This window comes from Notothenia rossii (assembly GCF_949606895.1).
Source record: "Notothenia rossii genome assembly, chromosome: 3".
Classification (NCBI taxonomy): Eukaryota; Metazoa; Chordata; class Actinopteri; order Perciformes; family Nototheniidae; genus Notothenia; species Notothenia rossii.
In genome coordinates this window covers 42,702,411-42,724,380 of record NC_136901.1, presented here as the reverse complement: position 1 = coordinate 42,724,380, position 21,970 = coordinate 42,702,411, and the positions used below count along the sequence as shown (strand labels likewise).

Below are 21,970 nucleotides of genomic sequence, written 5' to 3'. Positions count from 1 at the left end.
ACACTTTCGGACTAAACAAAATTAATTAATTAATATTTTCAGATAATAAGGTATTTCTAATATTATAACAGATAATGTTAATATCCTTAATCGTCCAGAAATCAGGCTTAACAACACTACTCTTTAATGTATTACCCATGCACAGACAGACCTAAAATGATGTTTCAAGTACTGGATTCATTTCAGTTTTCGCCCAAAACAAATATTTATAACAAAACATATAACAATTATATAGCATATTTGATCCTCAAATTAGAGAAGTATAATTTAAAGAAATGTATATTCTATATTCAACATTAGATAAACAGAGAAGAACCCGTTCAAAGTACCATCAGTAAATGTTCTGGTAAGTATGGCTAATAAGAATAATTGATTGACCTAATTTGGTACAGATCACTGTTAGCATTTACAAATGTATGAATTAAAGTTTTAAGAATGTTTAATCCTTCCTTTCCAGGCTTTTACAAAAGTCTTTGAATATTTGCCTAATTTTTCCTTTTCAGATTTTGAGCAATGTATTTGACTAAAATGAATGTATTAATTTGACTAAGTGCCTTGCTCTTGACTAAAGCGTAATTAAGTAAACGTAAAACTAATTCTAAAAATTGAAGACACTGCAACTTTGCAGATTACAGATTGATCAAATCACAACTGTGAATTGTATACTTTAGCTGGATCTCTTATGAGTAAGTAAATCTTTAAGCTGCAAGCTGGTTTTGATTTTATAGTTTGATAAATGAGATTAACTAATGGTTAAATGATAAAAGATATTAGTTTAAAATAAATGTTTTTGTTATTATGTATAGTGATTTTATGTGTTCATTATTATGTTTTTGACAAAAGATGATCCAAACATTGATGAGAGATGATTTTTCTATTATGATTGGCTGTATCAATCATTGTGATTGAATGTTTCAATCGTATGCTGTTCTTAATGTGATTGTTATTGATGTAATTGATGTTGTGTAAGTCCGCACTCAAATCTGAAGATTCCCATTGATTTAATTATTGAACAAAATATTATTAGACTAAGGTTTTTAGGTGATCAAAATTGATAAAAAGAGAGGAACTGTTGGGGAAATATTTCCCAAGGTCCATAACTTTGACCCAGTTTATCAGTTCAAACTGTCCTGACTGAGCACACGCACCTGTGACCTTGGCTGCTGTGCTCTCAGTGCTCGGTCTCCCTGTTCCTGCCTGTTGGCTTCAGCTGATAGAGGTGTTATCATTCTATCTTGCTATGCAGCATGTTGATTATTCTCTCTGAACTAGCTAAACACATGAGTCTGGGGTAGAGTTCTTCAGAATTGACGTGGCAGCTCTCCCGTGAAGTCAGAACCTCTAGGACTTGTTTTGTGAATTCTCCGGTCGAAGCTCCAAATAAACCATCAGTGTGTGATGGAAATGATGGTACTAAAGCTTAATACAGTGTAAACCTAATGAAATGTAAACTGCTGTATTCTGAAAATGTCATGTCAACGGTTTGACTGATTAGGTAAAATCCCTGGAGTGACCTTTGAATGTGTGTGAGTGATCAACAGATGTTTTTGCAAGGGGGTTGTATGACACTACAGGAAGAATGAGGGGAAGGAAGTTAGGGTGTGTTCTGTATCTGTATCCCTTCTGTGTAGTGTGTGAGTTTTGCATACAATGCCAAGGGCTCTCAGCTGGCCTAACCAAATGTTGTTTGTAATGTAACTAAGCTTTGATGTCCTCCTATAAATGAGAGACTGTTTCACTCAGAACAGTACATGCTCTTTGGAGGAGACGTCATACTTGCAAGTATAAAAGATCCTTATTGCTTTTAGTACGAATATTGTGTTGCTGTACGTTTGTTACCTTACTGATTATTCTCTCTAGACCACAGCTGATTTTAAAGCTGCTACGACAAGTGTTTGACATCTAGGCTCCTGCTCTCCCCGTGTCTCCTTCCTGAGTCGGTGACTCCCCCTGCATTGCACAGAAGTTTCTCCCACACATATCTGTAATGCCTTATAATCTTTGGATAGCACTGTTAAGCCCTCATTAACATTAAGAATGCTTTAAAAACAATAATCATGACACATTTAAAGCCTTTTATTATGACTTAAAAGTTATTTTTTTGCAACAATCGTAGTGTTTTATGAATCTCATTGTTTGGAATCTTATTATTAATGCACAGTTATAATGCATTATAATGTGAGTGTAACTTAGTAATTGTTTGCAGAGTTAAGACTTATTTATGTTTCCCTGTAGTACACTGTAGGTAGTCACGGTGCAGAAAGCAAAATGCTATTTTCTGGAGATGCAGGCTGACCTTTGTGGTTCCTTCAGATGCCGAGCAGCATCAGAGAGCCCAGCGCGAGGCACACACCAACCACAGGAAGTAAAACCAGAAGAAGGGGGGGGGCAGGCGACTCCTGATGCACTGCCGCTAAACAGAAATACCACAGGTTGGCCTAAATGCAGAAATAATACACTGTGTGTTAAACTGCATGGTTTAAATACAACCACGATAAATCTAAACACACAAATGGTATCAACATTTTAACATGATCTCTCATGATATACTGCGTGCTAATAGAACCATCCTTAGGGCAGCAGAGCGGAAAAGGTGGAAATCCAAACACCATGACGACCTCCTAACCTATCAGGCTCTCCTCTCCTCTTTCTCTGCTTCCATCTCTCAGGCAAAAAGCACTTTCTTTCAAGATAAGATCCAATCTTCCTATTCCAATCCCCAAAACTATTTTCCATCTTCTCCACCCTCTTGGACCCCCCCAAAGCCCCTCCCCCCTCCTCTCTTCTGTCAAGCGACTTTGTTAACTACTTTGAAAAAAAGGTTGATGATATTCGCTCTTCTTTTTCTGACTCACCTTTACTCACCGCTGGGTCACCAGACCCTCCCTTCACCCACACACTGTCCTCCTTCTCCCCTCTCTCTCCAAGTGAGGTTCTTACCCTCATTACCTCTGCCCGTCCTACCACCTGTCCTCTGGACCCTATCCCCTCAAACCTCCTTCAGACTATCGCTCCTGATATTCTACCGTTTCTCACCCATTTCATCAACACTTCTCTAACTTCTGGTCACTTTCCAAACAGTCTCAAGGAGGCAAGAGTAAACCCTCTCCTAAAGAAACCCACTCTCAACCCGTCTGATGTTATAAACTACAGGCCTGTCTCTCTCCTCCCGTTCCTGTCTAAAACACTTGAACGCGCTGTCTTTAAACAACTCTCCTGTTATCTCCATCAGAACAACCTTCTGGATCCGCACCAGTCTGGTTTCAAGGCAGGTCACTCAACAGAAATTGCCCTCCTTGCTGTCTCTGAGGAACTGAAGCATCCCTCTCCTCTGTCATCATCCTTCTGGACCTGTCTGCTGCATTCGACAAGGCGAACCATCAGATCCTCCTTCGCACTCTCCAAGAACTTGGAGTTTCAGGCACTGCACTTTCCCTCCTCACCTCATACCTCAAAGACCGCACCTACAGGGTTACTTGGAGAGGGTCCGAATCCAACCCTTGTCAATTAACTACAGGGGTCCCTCAGAGCTCTGTTCTCGGTCCCCTCCTCTTCTCCTTGTACACAAACTCGCTTGGGTCTGTCATTAGCCCGCATGGTTTTTCATACCAATGCTACGCTGATGACACCCAATTAATTCTGTCCTTTCCCCGCTCAGAGACCCAGGTCGTCGCACGCATCTTTGGTTGTCTAGCAGACATCTCTCAGTGGATGTCTGTTCACCACCTCAAGCTCAACCTTGACAAGACTGAACTGCTTTTCCTTCCGGGAAAAGATTGTCCCACTCTTGACCTAACAATCAACATCGGCACCTCTGTTGTTTCCCCGACTCAGACTGCAAGGAATCTGGGTATGACCCTAGATAACAAACTGTCCTTCATTGCAAACATCTCTGCTACAACCCGCTGCTGCAGATACGCTCTTTACAACATCAGGAGGATACGTCCCCAGCTGACCCAGAAAGCGACGCAGGTTCTGGTCCAGGCTCTCGTCATCTCACGCCTAGACTACTGCAACTCCCTCCTGGCTGGTCTACCTGCATGTGCCATCCGACCTCTGCAGCTCATCCAGAATGCAGCGGCTCGTCTGGTCTTCAACCTTCCTAAATATTCCCACAGCACGCCGCTCCTCCGCTCCCCTCACTGGCTTCCAGTAACTGCTAGAATCCACTTCAAGACACTGGTACTTGCGTACCATGCTGCGAATGGATCTGGCCCTTCCTACATCCAGGACATGGTTAAACCGTACACCCCAGCACGTGCAATCCGCTCTGCATCAGCCAAACAGCTCGCTGCACCCGCACTGCGAGGGGGACCAAAGTTCCCGTCAGCAAAAACACGTGGGTTTGTTATCCTGGCTCCAAAATGGTGGAATGAGCTCCCCATTGACATCAGGACAGCAGAAAGCTTACACATCTTCTTCAGACTGAAAACTCATCTCTTTGGACTCCACTTCGAGAGATAGAATTACTAACAAAGCACTTATATACTAATAAAGGGCTGGCTTATCTAAAGCCAGTTGAGTAGCACTCGAAATGTTTGGCTCTATGAAACCTGATGTACTTATATGATTCTGTTTTCTTCAAGGTTGTATCTTCTTGGTCGAATGCACTTATTGTAAGTCGCTTTGGATAAAAGCGTCAGCTAAATGCAATGTAACAATAGTAATAATAATATTCCTTTAAAGAGTGCCCTATTTTTTTGTGAATGTGGAAAAGAAGTCAATAGTTGTACCTCTGTCCTCTTTCTTAAAGTGCTTTAGTGAAATAAATAACTATCTTCCACTACCTTTGGTGTCCACTAGGGTAGAGAACGCTCTTTCTCACGTGTACAAATGGCCAAAATCACACAAAATTTAAAATGGCCGAATCCCTATTGATTTAGGTGGCGATATGACCATCCAACAAGTGAAGTTTTGAAAAGTTGAAACCATGTTATAGGAGATATAAAATATTTGTTTGGTCATGGCAAAGGATCGAAATGTGCCGCCGCGCCGCCACAGCCAAGCCGTTCAACCCAGACACACAACTTTCACTATGGAGCTTCCCCCACCTCTTAAGGCTTATCTGACCACATTTCAGAGAGAGATCGGAATAATCTGGGAGGAGGAGGACTTTGAGTTCAAAACATGTTACTTCCTGTTCCCAGCAGGGGGCGCTTTGTGCAGTGTATATGGTCCTGCAGATGTTTGGTCAGGCTTGGTCTCTGATCCCTCATGAGATGTAAAATCCATAATTGCCGACTTCCTGTTGGGTTTAAGATATGCCCCCGAGAGGGTTTTGTGTGCATCTCTCAATACTACATACACACAGCACATTTCTAATTTGAGCAAGGGATGCATTTTAGCAAATGTATAGACGGCGCTATATAGCTTTACGCCGACGCCCTGAGAACATGACTCTCAAAATATAATTGTTTGCTAAAAAGAAGTATAGGTTTGCCTATCGATAAGGTCTTTCAAATGCAATTCATTTCGCTCCTCCATTCCAACTCTGTCAGTACTGTCAGAGATAGTAGAAGATGTTTTCTGGACCTTTAAGGCTGATCTCACCTCTGACAGCCAGCCAACTGTCTGGTGATTGTCCACCATCAGAGATGTTACACTTGTAGAGTCCTTCATCAGATTTAGAAACCCTATGGATGGTGATGTTTCCTGAAGAGCTGCTCCTGATAAGGCGGCCATCTTTATAGAAATCAGCTGACCGGGTGGAGGTCTGGTTTCTGCAGATCAGAGTCACAGATTCTCCCTCCATCACAGGAAGAGCAGGACTCTCCAGGATCACAGAGCCACCTGAAGACAGAAACATGTGAAGTAACCAAACAACTGCTTTATCTTTTTCCTTCTCTGTGCATCTTGAGGTTGCGCAAACTCTGCCTGTAGACATTTGTTCCATTTAAATGTATAATTTGAAGTGGTGCCTCACCTGCTGGTTTGTGGACTATTTCAAAGAATCAAGATTGGCCATGTGTTCATTTGCTATCCAGGTTTCTGGTTGACTCCATTTTTTTTTTTTTTTAATTGCTATTTCAATGTTACCGCTATCTTTATTTTTGACTATCACCAACCGTTTTGTTGGTGTTTTTTGGCCATCACAGAACCAGAAGTGACATGAGAGGCCAAAGATAAGTACCACCCAACGTCCAAAGTCTAACAACCAACTATTATGAAGGACTTTTTGGCTGTTGCCATCGTGGCTTTTTGCCGTCCCCTTCCTGTTTTTTTTTCAAACCACAGTTGACACTTGAACATGAACAAAGCTGAACGTTGAAGACATATCTAGGCGACTAAAATCTTACTTTTCTGAATTTAAAATGTTAAAGTTTTAGGAGAAAACATGTTCAACACTGTGTAAGCAACCTGTCAATCACAAGGTAACTCCACCTTAAAGCAAATCCTGCTATAACAAGAAGTTGCATGTCAGAAAAACACAGAAACAGGTTGTTAGCAGCACTTGAACGTACCACCAATGCTGTTGAATTAGCATGTTCAAACTGTTGTTGTTGAAACCCACCGAACACAGTGATGTTGACGCTGTTGCTGCACCTTCCTGCCTCAGACTCACACCAGTAAACCCCAGAGTCAAGGCTGAAAAGGTCACCAACAACACAGTGGTAGAGACTTTATCTGTCGGGGGAATTTGGACAATCTTCATTTGTGTTTCTGGATGTGTTCCTCTTCACTTTCCACTCAGAAGAGTTTCCCTCACAGCTAAAAGAGACAACCTCGTACTTAAAGAACTGGGATTTGTTGGGCAGGGCTCTCAGAGTGGCTGCAAGGAAACAAAAAAGACATTTTAAAATTGTAATTGCACCTCACCAGAAAACTGTTTTGCAGAAAAACTAAATGTGTAGACGTTCGATAACCGTCCTCACAAGGTCTTTCTTTTTGTTTCACAACGGATGTTATTTGAGCAATAAGCGAGGCGTCAATGTGATCAGAAACAAACCTCTTAGCTGCGTTCACTGTCAGCTAATATTTTCACAGTAATTTTGTTTAGTACATTCTCCATTTATTTAACACAATTCCCTCTCGGTCGGTCTGACATCAGCCAGATCTGCAGCTTCAGGTTACATTGCATTTAGCTGCTTTCATGTTGGCCTGAAACCACAACAAGATAATCGTTTTGAAGACAAAGCTGCGTCTACACATCTCTGCTTTTAAGGTGATGCAAACATATGGAACCACATGAGGAACGTGTGAAAAGTAGTTTATCAAAGCTACAGTGAGGTAGAGCTGCGTAAAGGTGAGGATGATTCACCTTTATTGGATAAAAGCATTTCTGGTGATTGCTGATCATTTTGAGTATTATTCGTTACAGATTATTCCCTCTTGTAGTTTCCGCTGTGAAGATGCAACAGAAAGTTTCATGAAGCGAAGATCACTTTTAAATAAGAGAAAGTAAATAACAACACTTAACGTAGATGTTATTCAAGATTAAAATATGCATACTTAAGACAAAGAAATAAAGAAATACAAGCAAGCGACTTTACGCTGCTTGTAAAATGCATGAATTGGAGAAAATGTACATATTATTCCTTTAATTATATTGTATTTTGTGTATATTACTGTACATATTCAATTTAATTGTTTGAATGTTATACAAGTAGATAGTTATATATTTGCTCTTTTTTTACATCTTAATTCCAAAGCAGATTCCTGGACTCTGCATAATACTATAACTCTGATAATAAATAGAATACATAGTGTTTGCTGTAATGATATATAATCTACTCACCGAGCACCGTGCACAGTGTGGTGAGCTCCATGCTGACTGGCTGACTCTCATCATACAGTCACAGTTGTATTGAGAGGCAGCAGCTTCCTGCTTCTCTCTCACCTCACATGTGTGAAATATGTCACAGCCTCCATTTTATCTGTAGTTGTGTTGCATTTATAGAAAAAAAAGAAATACAGAAATATTTATCTTTGCGAGAGGATAATCTGATTTTCAGCATTAGCATCTTTACTATAAAACATCACTCTTTATATTGCAATATTTATATCATATATTCTCATTTTTTTTAATTCTTAATATATATATATTTGTAATCATCTTTTGATTCTATTTTCAGACTTCAGAATGGATTTCAACGAATTTCGAGCTGAGACGGATAAGGACATAAAGCAAATTATGCAACTGACAACAGAACTACGCATCGATCAAACAAAAACGAGCGACAGAGTGGATCAGGTGGAGTGCCGTGTCGGTGAGATGCATGACACAGAAATACTTCACCAACAATCAATTCAATACCTGGTAAATAAAGTCTCAGAGATAAAAGAACGCAATGACTACCTGGAAAATAAGACCAGGCAAAACAATGCGCGGATATTCAACATACCAGAGAAAAGTGAAGGAGAGAATATGTCAACTTTTCTGAAGAAACTATTCAACAAGGTGCTTAAAATACCGGGAGATTTTAACCCTCTATCTATGGCATACTGTTGCCCTCAGGCAACAAACCACTTTTTTCGACCTCACACTGGCGCTCTAAATATTTGAATTTTTTTAAACATACACAATGTCACCTGACATGCTGATATGGGTGTGTCATTTTGTCTGGGGGTGGAGCAGTCCTTTCTGCAAGCAAAACTGCAGGGGACTCAGGGCCACCACTTAGTAAGATACATTTCACTTTTTAACATATTAGAAATGGACACAACTTAAAATAAAAAATACATGCATGTCCATGAATACGTAAAGAAGTATATTTGAATGTTTAAAGACTTATTATGTATTTATTAATTAGCTAAAACTATGTTTTGTTGTTCATTGCCTCAGCGAAACACTGTGCCACTTGACCACTTTTTTCCAGGCAGTATCATACAAATGTGCTCAGCTGTAAAATGATAAACCTAATCAATGTTTTTACTTTACCATCTACTGATATTTACAGGAAATGGACACCAAAACATGTTATGGGCAGAAGGGACACGATCAGGCTGTTAGGGCTATTCCGTCTGACAGTGAGGACAGTGAAGGTCAAGATAGGGTTAGGCACACACACACACACACACACACACACACACACACACACACACACACACACACACACACACACACACACACACACACACACACACACACACACACACACACACACACACACACACACACACACACACACACACACACACATACACACACCATCATCATCGGCGGTCACTCGTAGTCGAGTATGACTGTCCTCCTTCTTGGTCCTTGTGGGTCTTCAGGTGGGCATAGAGGCCGATTCTGGACCCGATTATTCTTGTGCAGTGTGGACATGGGAATGTAGTGTTGGAGGGTTTGGGTTGGACCTGTTTGGTGGTTGCTCTCTCCTTCCTGAGTCTGCGCTTGTCTTGTGCAGCATGGCAGAGGTCATCATTGTTTAGTGCAGCACCCTCACGGACAAGGTTTCTCCAGGTCGCCCTGTCTGTTGCCATGTCTTCCCAAGCTTTTAGGTCTATGTGGCACTTCTTTAGGTTTGTTTTTAGTTTGTATGTCTCTGTCACACAGACACACAGACACACAGACACACACACACACACACACACACACACACACACACACACACACACACACACACACACACACACACACACACACACACACACACACACACACACACACACACACACACACACAAATACAACATTTTGAATTTATATAGTTGTTTTTTCTATTTCTTCTGAATTGCAGAAATCCTTGGTGTTTCAATACCCTCGTAGCACAGTGTTGCCCAGGGGCAACAAACCAACAACACAGAGCCTTGTACAGACCTATCAGAGACCAACTAAAGGCCAACAATATCAAATCGCACATCTTGGCCCCAGCAAAATTGAAAGTTTTCAGCGAAGATGGGACCACAGATATATGGGAATCCAATAGCTGCGGGGAAGGCTTTCGTAGAACGGGGTGTGGTAGTTGGTGTGCCCCCACGCCGCGTGACCAAGATACCCGGAGCATGGAACGGGACACCGGGCAGCGACAACAATGGGAAGTGGATAATAAACAACGGAGCAGTCGGAGCATTACTGAACTGGTACAGGAGGGAGAGAAGAACCTTGGCATATGTGAGTGAAAACAGTATGCATATCACGGTTGAAACGGCTATTATGTTTCAGAACTGTGGTTAGTCTTTCTCGCATGTATGCCTACTTATGTTCATTACGGATAACCGTATGAGCCTGATTAGAGGCTTTATTTATGTTTCCTTATTAGACAAGAAACCCTTTACGGCGAAGCAGAGAGAATATTACTTCCGGATGTAATATTCTCTAAAGCAAATGAGCTGCTCCGACCCTCGGTCCTGACGGACTCCAACTTGTGTTTATTAATCAAACAAATAAATAAACACAAGGATAATTATGTGTTATTGTTGAGTAAATGGAGAATTGCACAGGGGAAAATAACGTATCTAGCAGTGTCCCTAGAAACCACCTTGGTAACAATGAAAACGTTGTATGGACACAATTTCCTGAAGTAATCTTCGTAATAACTAGCAAACTAAAGATCATGTACATCCACTGCACACATCATCTGAAATAACAACTCATATTTCTCGCATCAAATGACATCAAAACGCATTTCAATGGCCAAACTAACTTTAAAAGGCATTTTCCACCGAGAATAAAACGAAGTTCAGCCATGTTTTTTTTTTCTGCAGGGAGACATTTGAAGATCACGTGACATAGACGCCAGCCATTGGGATGAATGGAATGCAGTTGGAGGTCAACCAATCACAGAGCTTGAGAACTAAACACGGGGCTTGTCAAACAGAGCACATGGTGTAGTCCTAAACGACAGCTGGGGATTCTGGGTAGTGTAGTGTCTTCTGCCATCCTTTACTCCGAAAAAACATTTGTTTCTCCGAATCGAAGGGGAAAAATACAAAAGCATTGCACACAATTTAAACCAATCAATGTTGTGTAATTAACAAGGATAATCTGGTGTTTTTGAGTTGATGAGTAGTGCAGATATCACTGTCAAATCAATCGACAGTAAGGGGAATACTTACTTCCGGGTGTACAATTCTCCGTTATCCAATGGGAATGGACGCTCACATTGCCTTTAAGGGCAGCCGACACAAACGAATGCCGTGCTTCCATGAGCCTCAAATCCCGCCGCAGATGGGAATACATTGCAATCAGTTGAAAGCTATTTGCGTCCCTTTATGAAGCTGAAGGAGCCTAGGAGCGTCACAACTGCACGCCATGGGACCCTGACCAAGTGTCGCTCCTGGACGATTATGGAGTGAGAGTGTGTTGCTATTATGGGAAAGTCTCCTTAGAAAAGGAACTATTTTCATGAATGATTTACTAGATAGCAGGTAATTTAATTTCATATCAGTGTTTCCGCTGTATGTATGGTCAGATATGTGATTTCCTTCACTTTAACCAGCTGCTTTCAGCTATCCAACTAACTGGAAACGTAAATTAAAAAAAGATGGAAACCGACAACAGGTCTGTACACCTCATACAAGAAGTCAGAAAAGGCTTTCAAAAATGAAAATAAATAGAATCATTTATAATCACTGTTTATAGAGCAAGGGCCTTACTGCTTTTCCTCATGCGGTCTGCTCTTTCTGGGAAGAAGAATTTAATATTCTGATACCCTGGAAACCATTTTTTAGAACCAAATATAAAACAACAATTGGTTCCTATTCAAGAATCTTCCAACTGAAGATCTTTTACAAGATTATCGCTACAAAAAACAACTCAACACTTTTAATATCGAACCGTCACCACTTTGTAGATTCTGTGAGGAGGAAGAGGAAGACCAGATGCATTTATTTTTTTATTGTCCATACGTTGCAAGACTGGACTGAGATTCAAAATTGGCTTAAGACATTTTATATTGATTTTGCATTGACTCCCTTTGGTCTTTTGTCTGGGCTTTTGGATGAGGACAATACACAGGTGATGAATACAATTATTCTTCTGGCAAAAATACTTATTTTTAAAGCTCACTCAAGGGGAAGTCTGAATTTAAGGTGTGTGAAAAGTAGATTAAAAACACAATTTATTTTGGAAAGGATGATTGCCACAAAGAATCAAAGACACTCAACACACCATGAAATGGGAAACAATCAGCACTAGCGAAGAGTGGGATAAAAAGGAATAATAAATGCTTTTGATGATATTGGACTGTCAACCTATTTTTTGTTTTGTTTATGAAATGTTGAAGTGACCAACTGACTGTATTTTATTATTTTCTTTTCTGCTTTTTTTTGTTGTTTTTTTGTCTGAGATAGGAATGTCTCTTTTTGTTATTGTAATGTCCATGTTTTGTATCTGTAGCCTGCACAATAAATAAATAAATATTATATTTAAACGTACATTTTTATATTTTTATTTTAGGCTATTTTGTTTTTGATTCATAGTTTTGTGTGTTTAGAATTTATGTTATCCTTTTTAATCAAATGTATTTTGTATTTAATATACGTTTTTGTTATTTTGTTCTACATGTGTCTTGATTAAAAAATATATTTAATTATGTTTATTTTTTTATTATGTATTTATACAGTTTTTATTTACATACACGTCGAGAAATGAAAGCATGGCTTACCTTCTTAACATTCTAAACACAGGAAATCTCATCTGTAATAGACTTTTTTTTACAGTGTAGTATTTCACTTTTATATAATTTCTCATCTACAGTGAAGTAATCTTTCTAATATTTTGTCAACTTAATTAAATTGCATTTTAATATTTGTTTTGCTTCTCCCTCCCCAGATGCTGACGCTGCATCGACCTATTCTACTGTTCTGTACTCGGTGAAAATGGGAAACTACAGCTAGCTTGGAAGCTTTTAATAATTGTGATGTACCTGCTACTCCAGCCTAATATTTAAGATGTATATTAAGCGCTTATACAATTTGGGTTGCACAGTTTTGACATAAAGGGACTAATACAAGACGTACACAGATTCAATAACCAGGTTTGTTATCCTTTAGGATTTACCTCCGATTAACCCAGGGGTTCCCAAAGTGGGGGGGCATGACGGGGGGGGGGCGCGAGAGACCAAAAAAGAGAAATGGTTATTCAAAAAAAAAATCATAGTTTGAAAATGTATTGATTCGAAAATAATATGATACAGTACTATTACGCCTGGGTCTCTGTGTTTCATTAAAGCTCGGCTCTGTGTGTGTGAAACGAGCCATTTTGTGTGCGTGCACGAGCGAGAGAGCGCACCGGTACCGGAGATTGTTAGTTTCTGGTGCTAGCGAGCTACGCTAACGGGTATAAGGAGTTTTTTCAACAACAAAGTGGAGGAGAGTCCTCTCCTGTCAGACTGAGAGACTCAGTGAGCTAAAGGACTCTCAGTGTTATCTCAGTGGGTCTCAAACGTTTTGGTCACCATTAATGTAAACAATTATTTCCGAGGCACACGTTTATATGATCTTTATAGTTATAAAAAAATAAGAGAATAAATTAAAAACAGGTATGAAATACTATATGACAGTAAAACAAGAATAAAGTTTAAAAGGGTGATTTGTAAAATATCCATAAAGAAAAAGTAAATCTGTTTACAGTTCTGTTTCATATGGGTGTTGAGAGATGTATACATAGATCTCTTCATTTTGCTCTCAAATTGCACCAGATTGATGCTTTTAACTTCAATATTTAAAGAGCATCTTGCAGGGTTTTTTTTTTCTACATTTATGCTTAAACTTGCTTGAAAATTACAATTAAAAAAGTGAATGTAGGATTTGATATGTTTTACAAGACATAAGGGCAGGAATTCAGAGGGAAAGGAGCAATTTTGAGCTCTGCTCTTAAAAACGGCTTTTTTTTAAGGTCATACGTCAAACGTGTCATATTACATCACAAAGGGTAAACATCTCCGCTCTCTGACCGCGGGTATAGTTAGTAGTTGCGTTGAGCGGTTGGGTTTTAGTGAGCTGGTATTTTTACATTGTATTTCACCATTTGTAATCATGGTGCAGTATTGTGTTTGTGCAGGTTGCACAAATACCAGCCTGTCAGGTCATCGAGTCCACAGTAAAAAGGACCGGAGCTAGCGTTCGTTCCTGGGTGCGTTGTGCATCCACCTCCCTGCAGCACATACTCTCCACAGCTTTATCAGGAAACCGTATTACTTCTCTCTCCCCCCCCCCTTCGCTGCTCTCTCTCTCTCCCCTCCGGTACACAGCACCGTAAGACGTAGTGTGGAGTTGCATTAGGTAACGCTGTGGTGGCTGTACTGCTCCAGCCGTCTCCTTTGTGTTTGTTTGTTTCCCCCTGTCTGTGTTGTTTGCGTGTGCGTGGTGGCTGTCACTCCTGGCTCCCGGCTCAACCTCCACTCACCTGCTGCAATCAGCTGTGCACCCTCCCCGACTACACACCTGCTTTCCATCAAGCCATTTACAACGGCATATCAACGGAGGCTCCACAACCTTTCTCCGCCAGATCGTCAAGTATCAGCCGTATCTCGCGTCTCCCCTCCGGTACACAGCACCGTAGTGTGGAGTTGCATTAGGTAACGCGTTATACGGCGGATACTTGCGCATTAGTTTCTGTTATGGATCAGTATCAACAGTCCTGCCAGTAATGTTACTATATTATCAATGCTACTTTAGTTATAGCCTGATATATGATAGCTAACTTCACAATGTTGTGATGTGACGTTAGCTAACATTATGTAGCTAACGCCGGTCACTCACCAAGATAGCTGCCCAGTTCTCCACTGGTTGTCCTCACACCACAGCTCCATTTCTCTCCGATGGCCGTTATTTCTTCTAATCCTTGGCTGCTCCTGGTCTCTTGGACGCCTAGCAGGCTCATAATTATAAGGTTGTGGTCCGTCATATGCATTCGAATATTCATGTTCAACTTCTTCTGTGTCGAAACTAACATTGGGATCCATGTTTATTAATACGTTACACCGGCCGCTCTCCCCCTTGTGTCCCCCGTGTTACGTCACACGCGGGAGGTCACGTGCTGAGGCTTTTTTATGCGGAAGTGAACATTTCTTACAAAAACGACGCCAGATGTCACTGTAGTGTATATTTCTGTAAAATAAAATAAATTAGTCAATGGATATAATTGTTTGAACAGTATGAATACAAATATTGCAGATAAGAAAATGACTTGTTTTTAAATCAGGAAAAAGTGATTCACATAAAGGTAAACAGCAAAATGCATACACAAAAATCAGGAAGACTATCAGTAAAACAGAGATCTTAAGGGTTTGTGTATAATGTGTTTTTTAAAGCTGAAGTCTTCTTTCCTTCACTTCATGTTACTCATCATTCAGCAAATCCTACATACCTACATGTAAAGGCCCTGACACACCAAACTGACACCAAAGAACACGTCCCGTCGGACCCGATTGTTGTGTCGCCTCACGTCTCCTGCGTCTTAAGGCCCGGACACACCAAGCCAATTTTGTCGATGGGCGTCAGGCCGAAGATGAGCGTCAACACGCCCTACTCAGATTGGTGTGTCCCACACCTTTTCGGCCGAAAACCCACCAATTCAACATCTCGAATCGCTGGGCAGTCGGCCAAAGGCTGTCGGCAAAATAAATCACTCTGATTGGCTGTTCAGCTAGCGAATCAGCACATGAGAAACGGAAGTGAGGGACCCAAACTAACAACTTTGAGATTTGAGATTTCATTGAACTCCAGCTCTCGACACAGGCTCGGGAAAGCCCCGTGAGCTTCTCGCTGTAGAGTGAAAATGGAACACGCTATTTGTTGTTTGTTTATATCACGCAGTCTGTTCGTCTTCTCTCGGTGTATCACGCAGTCTGTGTTCCGGTTGTTGCCTCTTTTGAATGATGAATACACACTACCGCCACCTGCTGGTAAGAAGAGTTATTGCCACTCATGCATGCGCAGTTCGTACGTGCTTCTTGGCCGTCGGCTGAAGTCTTTGCGATGTGTTCCAGTGCGACTGTTGGCCAAGACGCAGGAGACGTGATGCGACACAACAGTCGGGGTCCGTTTGTGTCAGTTCTTTGGTGTCAGATTGGTGTGTCCGGGCCTTTAGCCAAAAAGTCGCACTGGAACACACCGCAAAGACTTCAGCCGGCGGCCACGTAGTACGTACGCACTGCACATGCGTGAGTGGCAATAACTCTCCTTACCAGCAAGCAGCGGTAGTGTGTATTCATCATTCAAAAGAGGAAACAACCGGAAGACAGACTGCGTGATGCAGTATATAAAAAAAACGAATAGCGTGTGTGTTACGGCTGCTGCCTTCCTGGTCCTCTTAACTGTGTTAATGTGTGTTGCATCTAAATGAGCTGTGCGGTTGCCCTGACGTCATTGGCTGCCATCTCCTGGTCCGCCCCCTGAAGATTGTGATTGGAGCACGGCGGGCCCGACGCACTCCAATCGCAGCGCACAGCTGGCGCATACCTGCTGGACAGGGGCGGATCTACGGGGGGGGGGGGCAAGGGGGGCAGCTGCCCCCCCACTGTAGAGCCTTGCCCCCCCAGCTGCCCCCCTAACTTTTGCTTTCCTAAAACTGTACTAAAACAAACCTACACTATTTCCACAAGCTTCTCAAGCAACGAAACAAGCATTACATTAGTTAAAAGTGAATAATTTTAAATATAATTTTAGGCCCGTAAAAAACGCAGCTACGGCTCTGCATTAAACTGCGGAGCGGCATTCACACAGACCGCGGCTCACACAGCTGCAGAGAGGGAACGAGCTGTCCCTCCCAGCACCTATGGATCAGCTTCCCATGGGAGCATTTCCCCTTCCACTAGTTTTGTTTTAACTAAAGACGAGAGCTTGAAACAAAATATTAATAATACGCTGCCGTTTGAATCAATAGCGTTTAACAGACGGGCGCTGTTTGGGGCGTTACGTTACAAAATGCTACGCAGACAACGCTAGCTGGGAGATCGATCACTTTGCTAAACTATGCGGTACTATTAAATCCACGTAAACTACACATCACAGCAAGATCAATGAAACCAGGATACATCCTTTACCGTCGAACTGGATCTGAACACAGCTGCCTGTGTGCGTTTGAAAAATACTTTCTGATGTTATATTTATTATATGCTACTTATCAGCTACATGGCCCTAACGTGTAAAGTTATACAAGCATTTGTACCCGTGCTTTTCACAAGTAGACTCTTGCAGGCCAGAGTAGCTGGAGTGATTCAACAACAACAAAAAGACATATCTGAGAAGTGATCAGGACGAAGAGAAAAAGGAAAAGAGAGTTCACTGAAGAGACCAGGAAGGTCAGAGCAGGAGGAAGAGGAGGAGATGAAGACATTAGTGAAGAAGAAGAAATGTATGTGAGGAAGATGAAGTGTCAGAGAGAGGGCCAGAGGCAGGGATCAGGAGGCAGATGAGACTCCAGCTGGACCACATGGTATGTTCTTATTCTCCGTACATATTCCATCACAGCAGCACAATCTAGCAGCTCTTAGTATTGACACATATTGAAATGTGTTGCTGCACAGCTCACCTTTAGCTCTCTGAAGAGATGGGTGATGCCATTTGTGTACTTAATTATAACTAAATACTTTTACTGTACCAGTAAGCAGAATTCTGAGTATTCTTTGAATCGGGTGCCTTTTAGGTCTTTACATCTTTGAAAAATTAAACCAAAATGTTTGGTCATAACATCTGGTAGTGGACTACTTACATGTTCCCACCTCAGGCACAACATATAAATAATTACTAGGAATTTCTTTGAAAAAATGTAACAGGGTTGAAGTTTTTGACAAAAAGTAGCCATGAGACCATGTTAAGCTAAGATATGGCTCCACATGGAAGTCAAGGACATTACAAAATTGTAATATTTTGCAAAAATATTGTTTATTTTGTAATAAACAATTATTTACTATTATTAATTCATATAACAGAGTTGAAATGTTGAGCTTGCCAATCTTAATCTGAAAATACAAAAACTGAAATAAAGGTAAGAGAAGACACTGACACTTGCCTTTCTTTGCCATCTTTCTTTCAAAAGACTTCTGTGATGTAATTCCCTCAATGCAGATGACGGGTAATGCGTGACGGGGTTGAAACAAACTGAGGGACGTGTGTCAATATTGCAATTTCATAGATAATTCAAGTATTTTTTCAGAATTTCTTTTTGATCAGTTAAAGTTGACAAGCATATCTGATCATATTAGCAGCAACATTTTGGGATAATTGGCCATTTTGATTTGTTTAATATTAAATTAATATGTAATAATGCTTAGTGAGGATATGCAAATATGTCTGTCTAATACTAAGACAACCAATTTGTTTTAAACAATATATATATATATATTTAGTTTTACATTGTAATGCAAAACAACCTCTTCCATTAATTCATTGCTTTAAAATATATTTTGTAGTTTCCTTTCATTTAAAATGATTGAAGTAAGCTTGGGGGACTCAAAGGGCACCTGGTTGTTTGTCTGAACACCTTGTGTCTCTTGTGCATTAAGAACACTTGTGTTAGGGCATGAATTAACAATAAATAGGTTATATACAGTATAAAATACCACTTACTGTCCGCCCTCCCATGCCACCCTGGCATGACCTCTTGCCCCCCCTTTGCCACCCCATATAAAATGTTCTAGAACCGCCACTGCTGCTGGAGATGACTACAAAGCCTGGGAACAATTATCACTCTGGAGGCTCTGTGATGTGGGACAGACGCCTCTCGCTACTTGGTCCTTAGAACTGTGGTTAAACTTGTGTGCCCATCTCCGTGTGATATTGTGTGTGAGTAGTGTCTAGAGTAGATTAGTTAGAGGTTAGAGTAGTTTACATAGTGTTTAGAGTAGCTTAGGTTTTTGTGACTGTTGCCTTTAGTTTAGCTGTGTTTTTGTATATCTTCTTTGTGTTAGTTGTACCGCTTTTAAAGTGAGGTTTTGTTTAGTTTCTTATTTAGTGTGATAGTGTTATTTCCTTGTATGCAAATAGACTCCTTTTGTTAGAGTCCTCCTTTTGTTTGGTTCCTGTGCTCTTTTGACCCTTTTGTTTGTTCAATTTTCACTCTCTTCCATCACAGACTGTTTCACATAACGACTTATTTTCGAACACACGTTTAGTGCAGTACTAGAAAATGTCTGTGTGTGCCTTCTTCACCTCTGTTTCGCTTCTCATGCACTGATTCGCTAAACTGAACAGCCAATCAGATTGATTTACGACAGCCTTTTGCCGACAGCCTCGGCGGAAGGTGTCGGCACGGCCGAAAAGACAAGACGGCGCGGGACACACCAATCTGAGTAGCGCTCATCGACGGCCAGACATCTATCGACGGCCGAAATTGACATCTGCTCGGCAGTTATTGGTATTACATGTATTACACAAATAATAATCATATATATATCTGTAAAAATGTTATTACAATATCATTTATTTTATTATAATTATACATAATTATCCAAAATGTATTCAGAGCAGATTTTATTCAAATGTTTACATTATTTGTTGCTGCAAGGATTATTATAAAAAGCATGGAGTTGTAGAAGTGAAGATTCTTCTTCTTCTTCTTCTTCTTCTTCTTCTTTATTGCTCTCTTTTAAGCATTAGCTCGAGCTGCAGGTAAAACCCGACGAAAGAATAGGTTGAATGAAATAATCCGCCATTATCACTCATTTTTATTATTCATTTTCTGAGTTGTTCTTACCTCTTGCCCACCTTTGGTAGATGTAAATCAGGGCCGGCCCTGGACTTTTGGGGGCCCTAAGCGAGCTTTGGCTTGGGGGCCCCCTCACTCTAGCGCGTCCCCACAACACACAACACGGAACCAACTTTTGTCTTATGATGTTAGCATAAGCAAACATATTGTATAAATAAGCATATAAACACTGTGGACCTAACATCCTCTCAGGGGGTCCTCACCTCCTCTAGGGGGGTCCGGGGGCATGCTCCCCCGGGGAGATTTTTTTTAAAATATTGAAGTTAAAAGCATCAATCTGGTGCATTTTGAGAGAAAATTAAGAGATCTATGGATAAATATCTCAACACCCATATGAAACAGAACTGTAAACAGATTTTTCTTTATGGATATTTTACAAATCACTTAAACTGTATTCTTGTTTTGTCATATAGTATTTCATAACTGTTTTTCATTTATTCTCTCTGGCTTTCCATCTCATAATGTTCACATAGAAACTAGCTGTCAATAGGAATATAATTCAGAAGAATTATAATTTCTTGCAAAAATCTGTCACAAAAAGAGGTTGCACATTTAAATGCAGGTGTTGTTATGGCAACGTCAGTGGCCAAACAGCCACATTTACTGCTGCAAATACGTTCAAACATGCTATCGATACTAAAGCAGTGCAACTATGCCACCATTTCAGCTGACTTTTTCTCAGAAATACTGTCACATAACATCCATATATTTCAGTGCTAGGTTGATGCTTAGCTAAGCTAACTGTGAAACACTTTAACTGACAGGACTCCGGATCAAATGTGTACTGTAAGGTAGCTTCTAGCTTCATGTCGAACAGTAAGTCAACATTTCCCAGAGAGCTTTCTTTGAAATCACCAGGTAACGCTAAAAAACATTACATTTAGATGATATGACAAAGTGTTTATTTAATATATCTGGCTAGCTATAGCTACTTGCTAACGGTTTAGCTTACCCCCGCGATTCAAAGTAACGTCAACGTAGCTTTAATTTATGCTTTGCTTACATGTTCGCATAACTTGGAAGTTTACTGACATTTACATACCTTGTTTACCTGGCTCAAGTGATTGCTCTGGGGTTGTTGTGTGAGCCACCACTTGAGAATTGTCGTATTTTTTAAGAAAATGTTTTCTTATGTCCATCTTCAAAAACTCTGAGTCCGACTGACAGTTTATTTTAAACATTGTCACAGCTCACATGATAGGTACCTGTCAGCCAATAACACAGATGTTTATTTCCATTCAACTCTCTGGTTGGTCTGGTGTCTTGCCTCTGTTGCATTCACTGAACACGGGAAATTACAATCCTGCCGTCCTCTCTTGTGTCATGATGAGGTTCAGGTAAAGCACGGTTAATGTATTATATTATTGACACAATAATATAATACATTACTTTGAGAGTAGGCAATCTAGGCATATTAACAAAATTAATTAAACATACTTATCACGGCGACGGTGTACTGAGATTTATTTATTTTTTAAATTAAAAATTTAAAAAAATTGTTTTTTTTTTGCTAGGGGGCCCCTTAGTGGCTGCGGGGCCCTAAGCGGCCGCTTATGTCGCTTAATGGGTCGGGCCGGCTCTGATGTAAATACACACTATGAATATTACGGTGAAGGTAATGAATATCAGGATGGAGCACAGCAGCCTGGACAGAGACATGAGAGGAGGAGGAGGAGGAGGAGGAGGAGGAGGAGGCGTACAGAAAACTCTAGGCTGATCTGTGAGGAGAACATTATTATTATTTAAAATTCTCACATTTGCGTAGATTACTAAAATGTCATAATTAAACATTTGGAAAATTAAGTGGAAAACACAGACCTGTCAATCAAACGTAGCCCCGCCCTAAAGCATACGCTGCTTCATCGTCTTTTTACTCTAAATTGTACCATCATTTACAAAATGAACATCATGCTGTGTTAAAGAAGACTTGAAAGTAGAGATCGACACTTTAAACTCATCAAAAAAATATTAACTGAGGTATTAAATCAAGTGAGAATTAGGGCCATTTCTCATAGACTTCTATACAATGTGACTCTTCCCTGCCCCCTGCTGGATATAAGAGAGAATGCAGGATTAAGGTTTAAGGCACACAATGGCTTGAAAGGCTTAGAACTTTGCAACTTGCAGTTACTGTACGGATCACACTTTTCCTTCTAAGGAGTTTGGAAATATTCTCTTAGACTTCTATACTATCAGTTTTTGTTTTCCCTTTGCAAGATATCATACAGAATGTAAGATTAAGGAACTCTAGCAATGGCTTTGAAAGTCTTTTAACATTAAAATTACAGATCTGCAGGCTATATACCAAAAATATAAGATAGAAGTAAGGTCATTTTCTCATAGACTTCTATACAATCCATCTTTCTTTTTGCCC

General features: G+C 40.5%; 1 long non-coding RNA gene across 1 annotated transcript; it reads right to left on the bottom strand.

Moving 5' to 3' along the window:
* Positions 1 to 5,673: 5,673 nt before the first annotated feature.
* Positions 5,674 to 7,855, bottom strand: LOC307034147. Its single transcript, XR_013806791.1, has 3 exons — positions 7,736 to 7,855; positions 6,512 to 6,769; positions 5,674 to 5,790 (listed from the first exon to the last, which is right to left on the bottom strand). It is a non-coding gene; the product is annotated as an uncharacterized lncRNA (long non-coding RNA).
* Between the last annotated feature and the right edge of the window lie 14,115 nt (positions 7,856 to 21,970).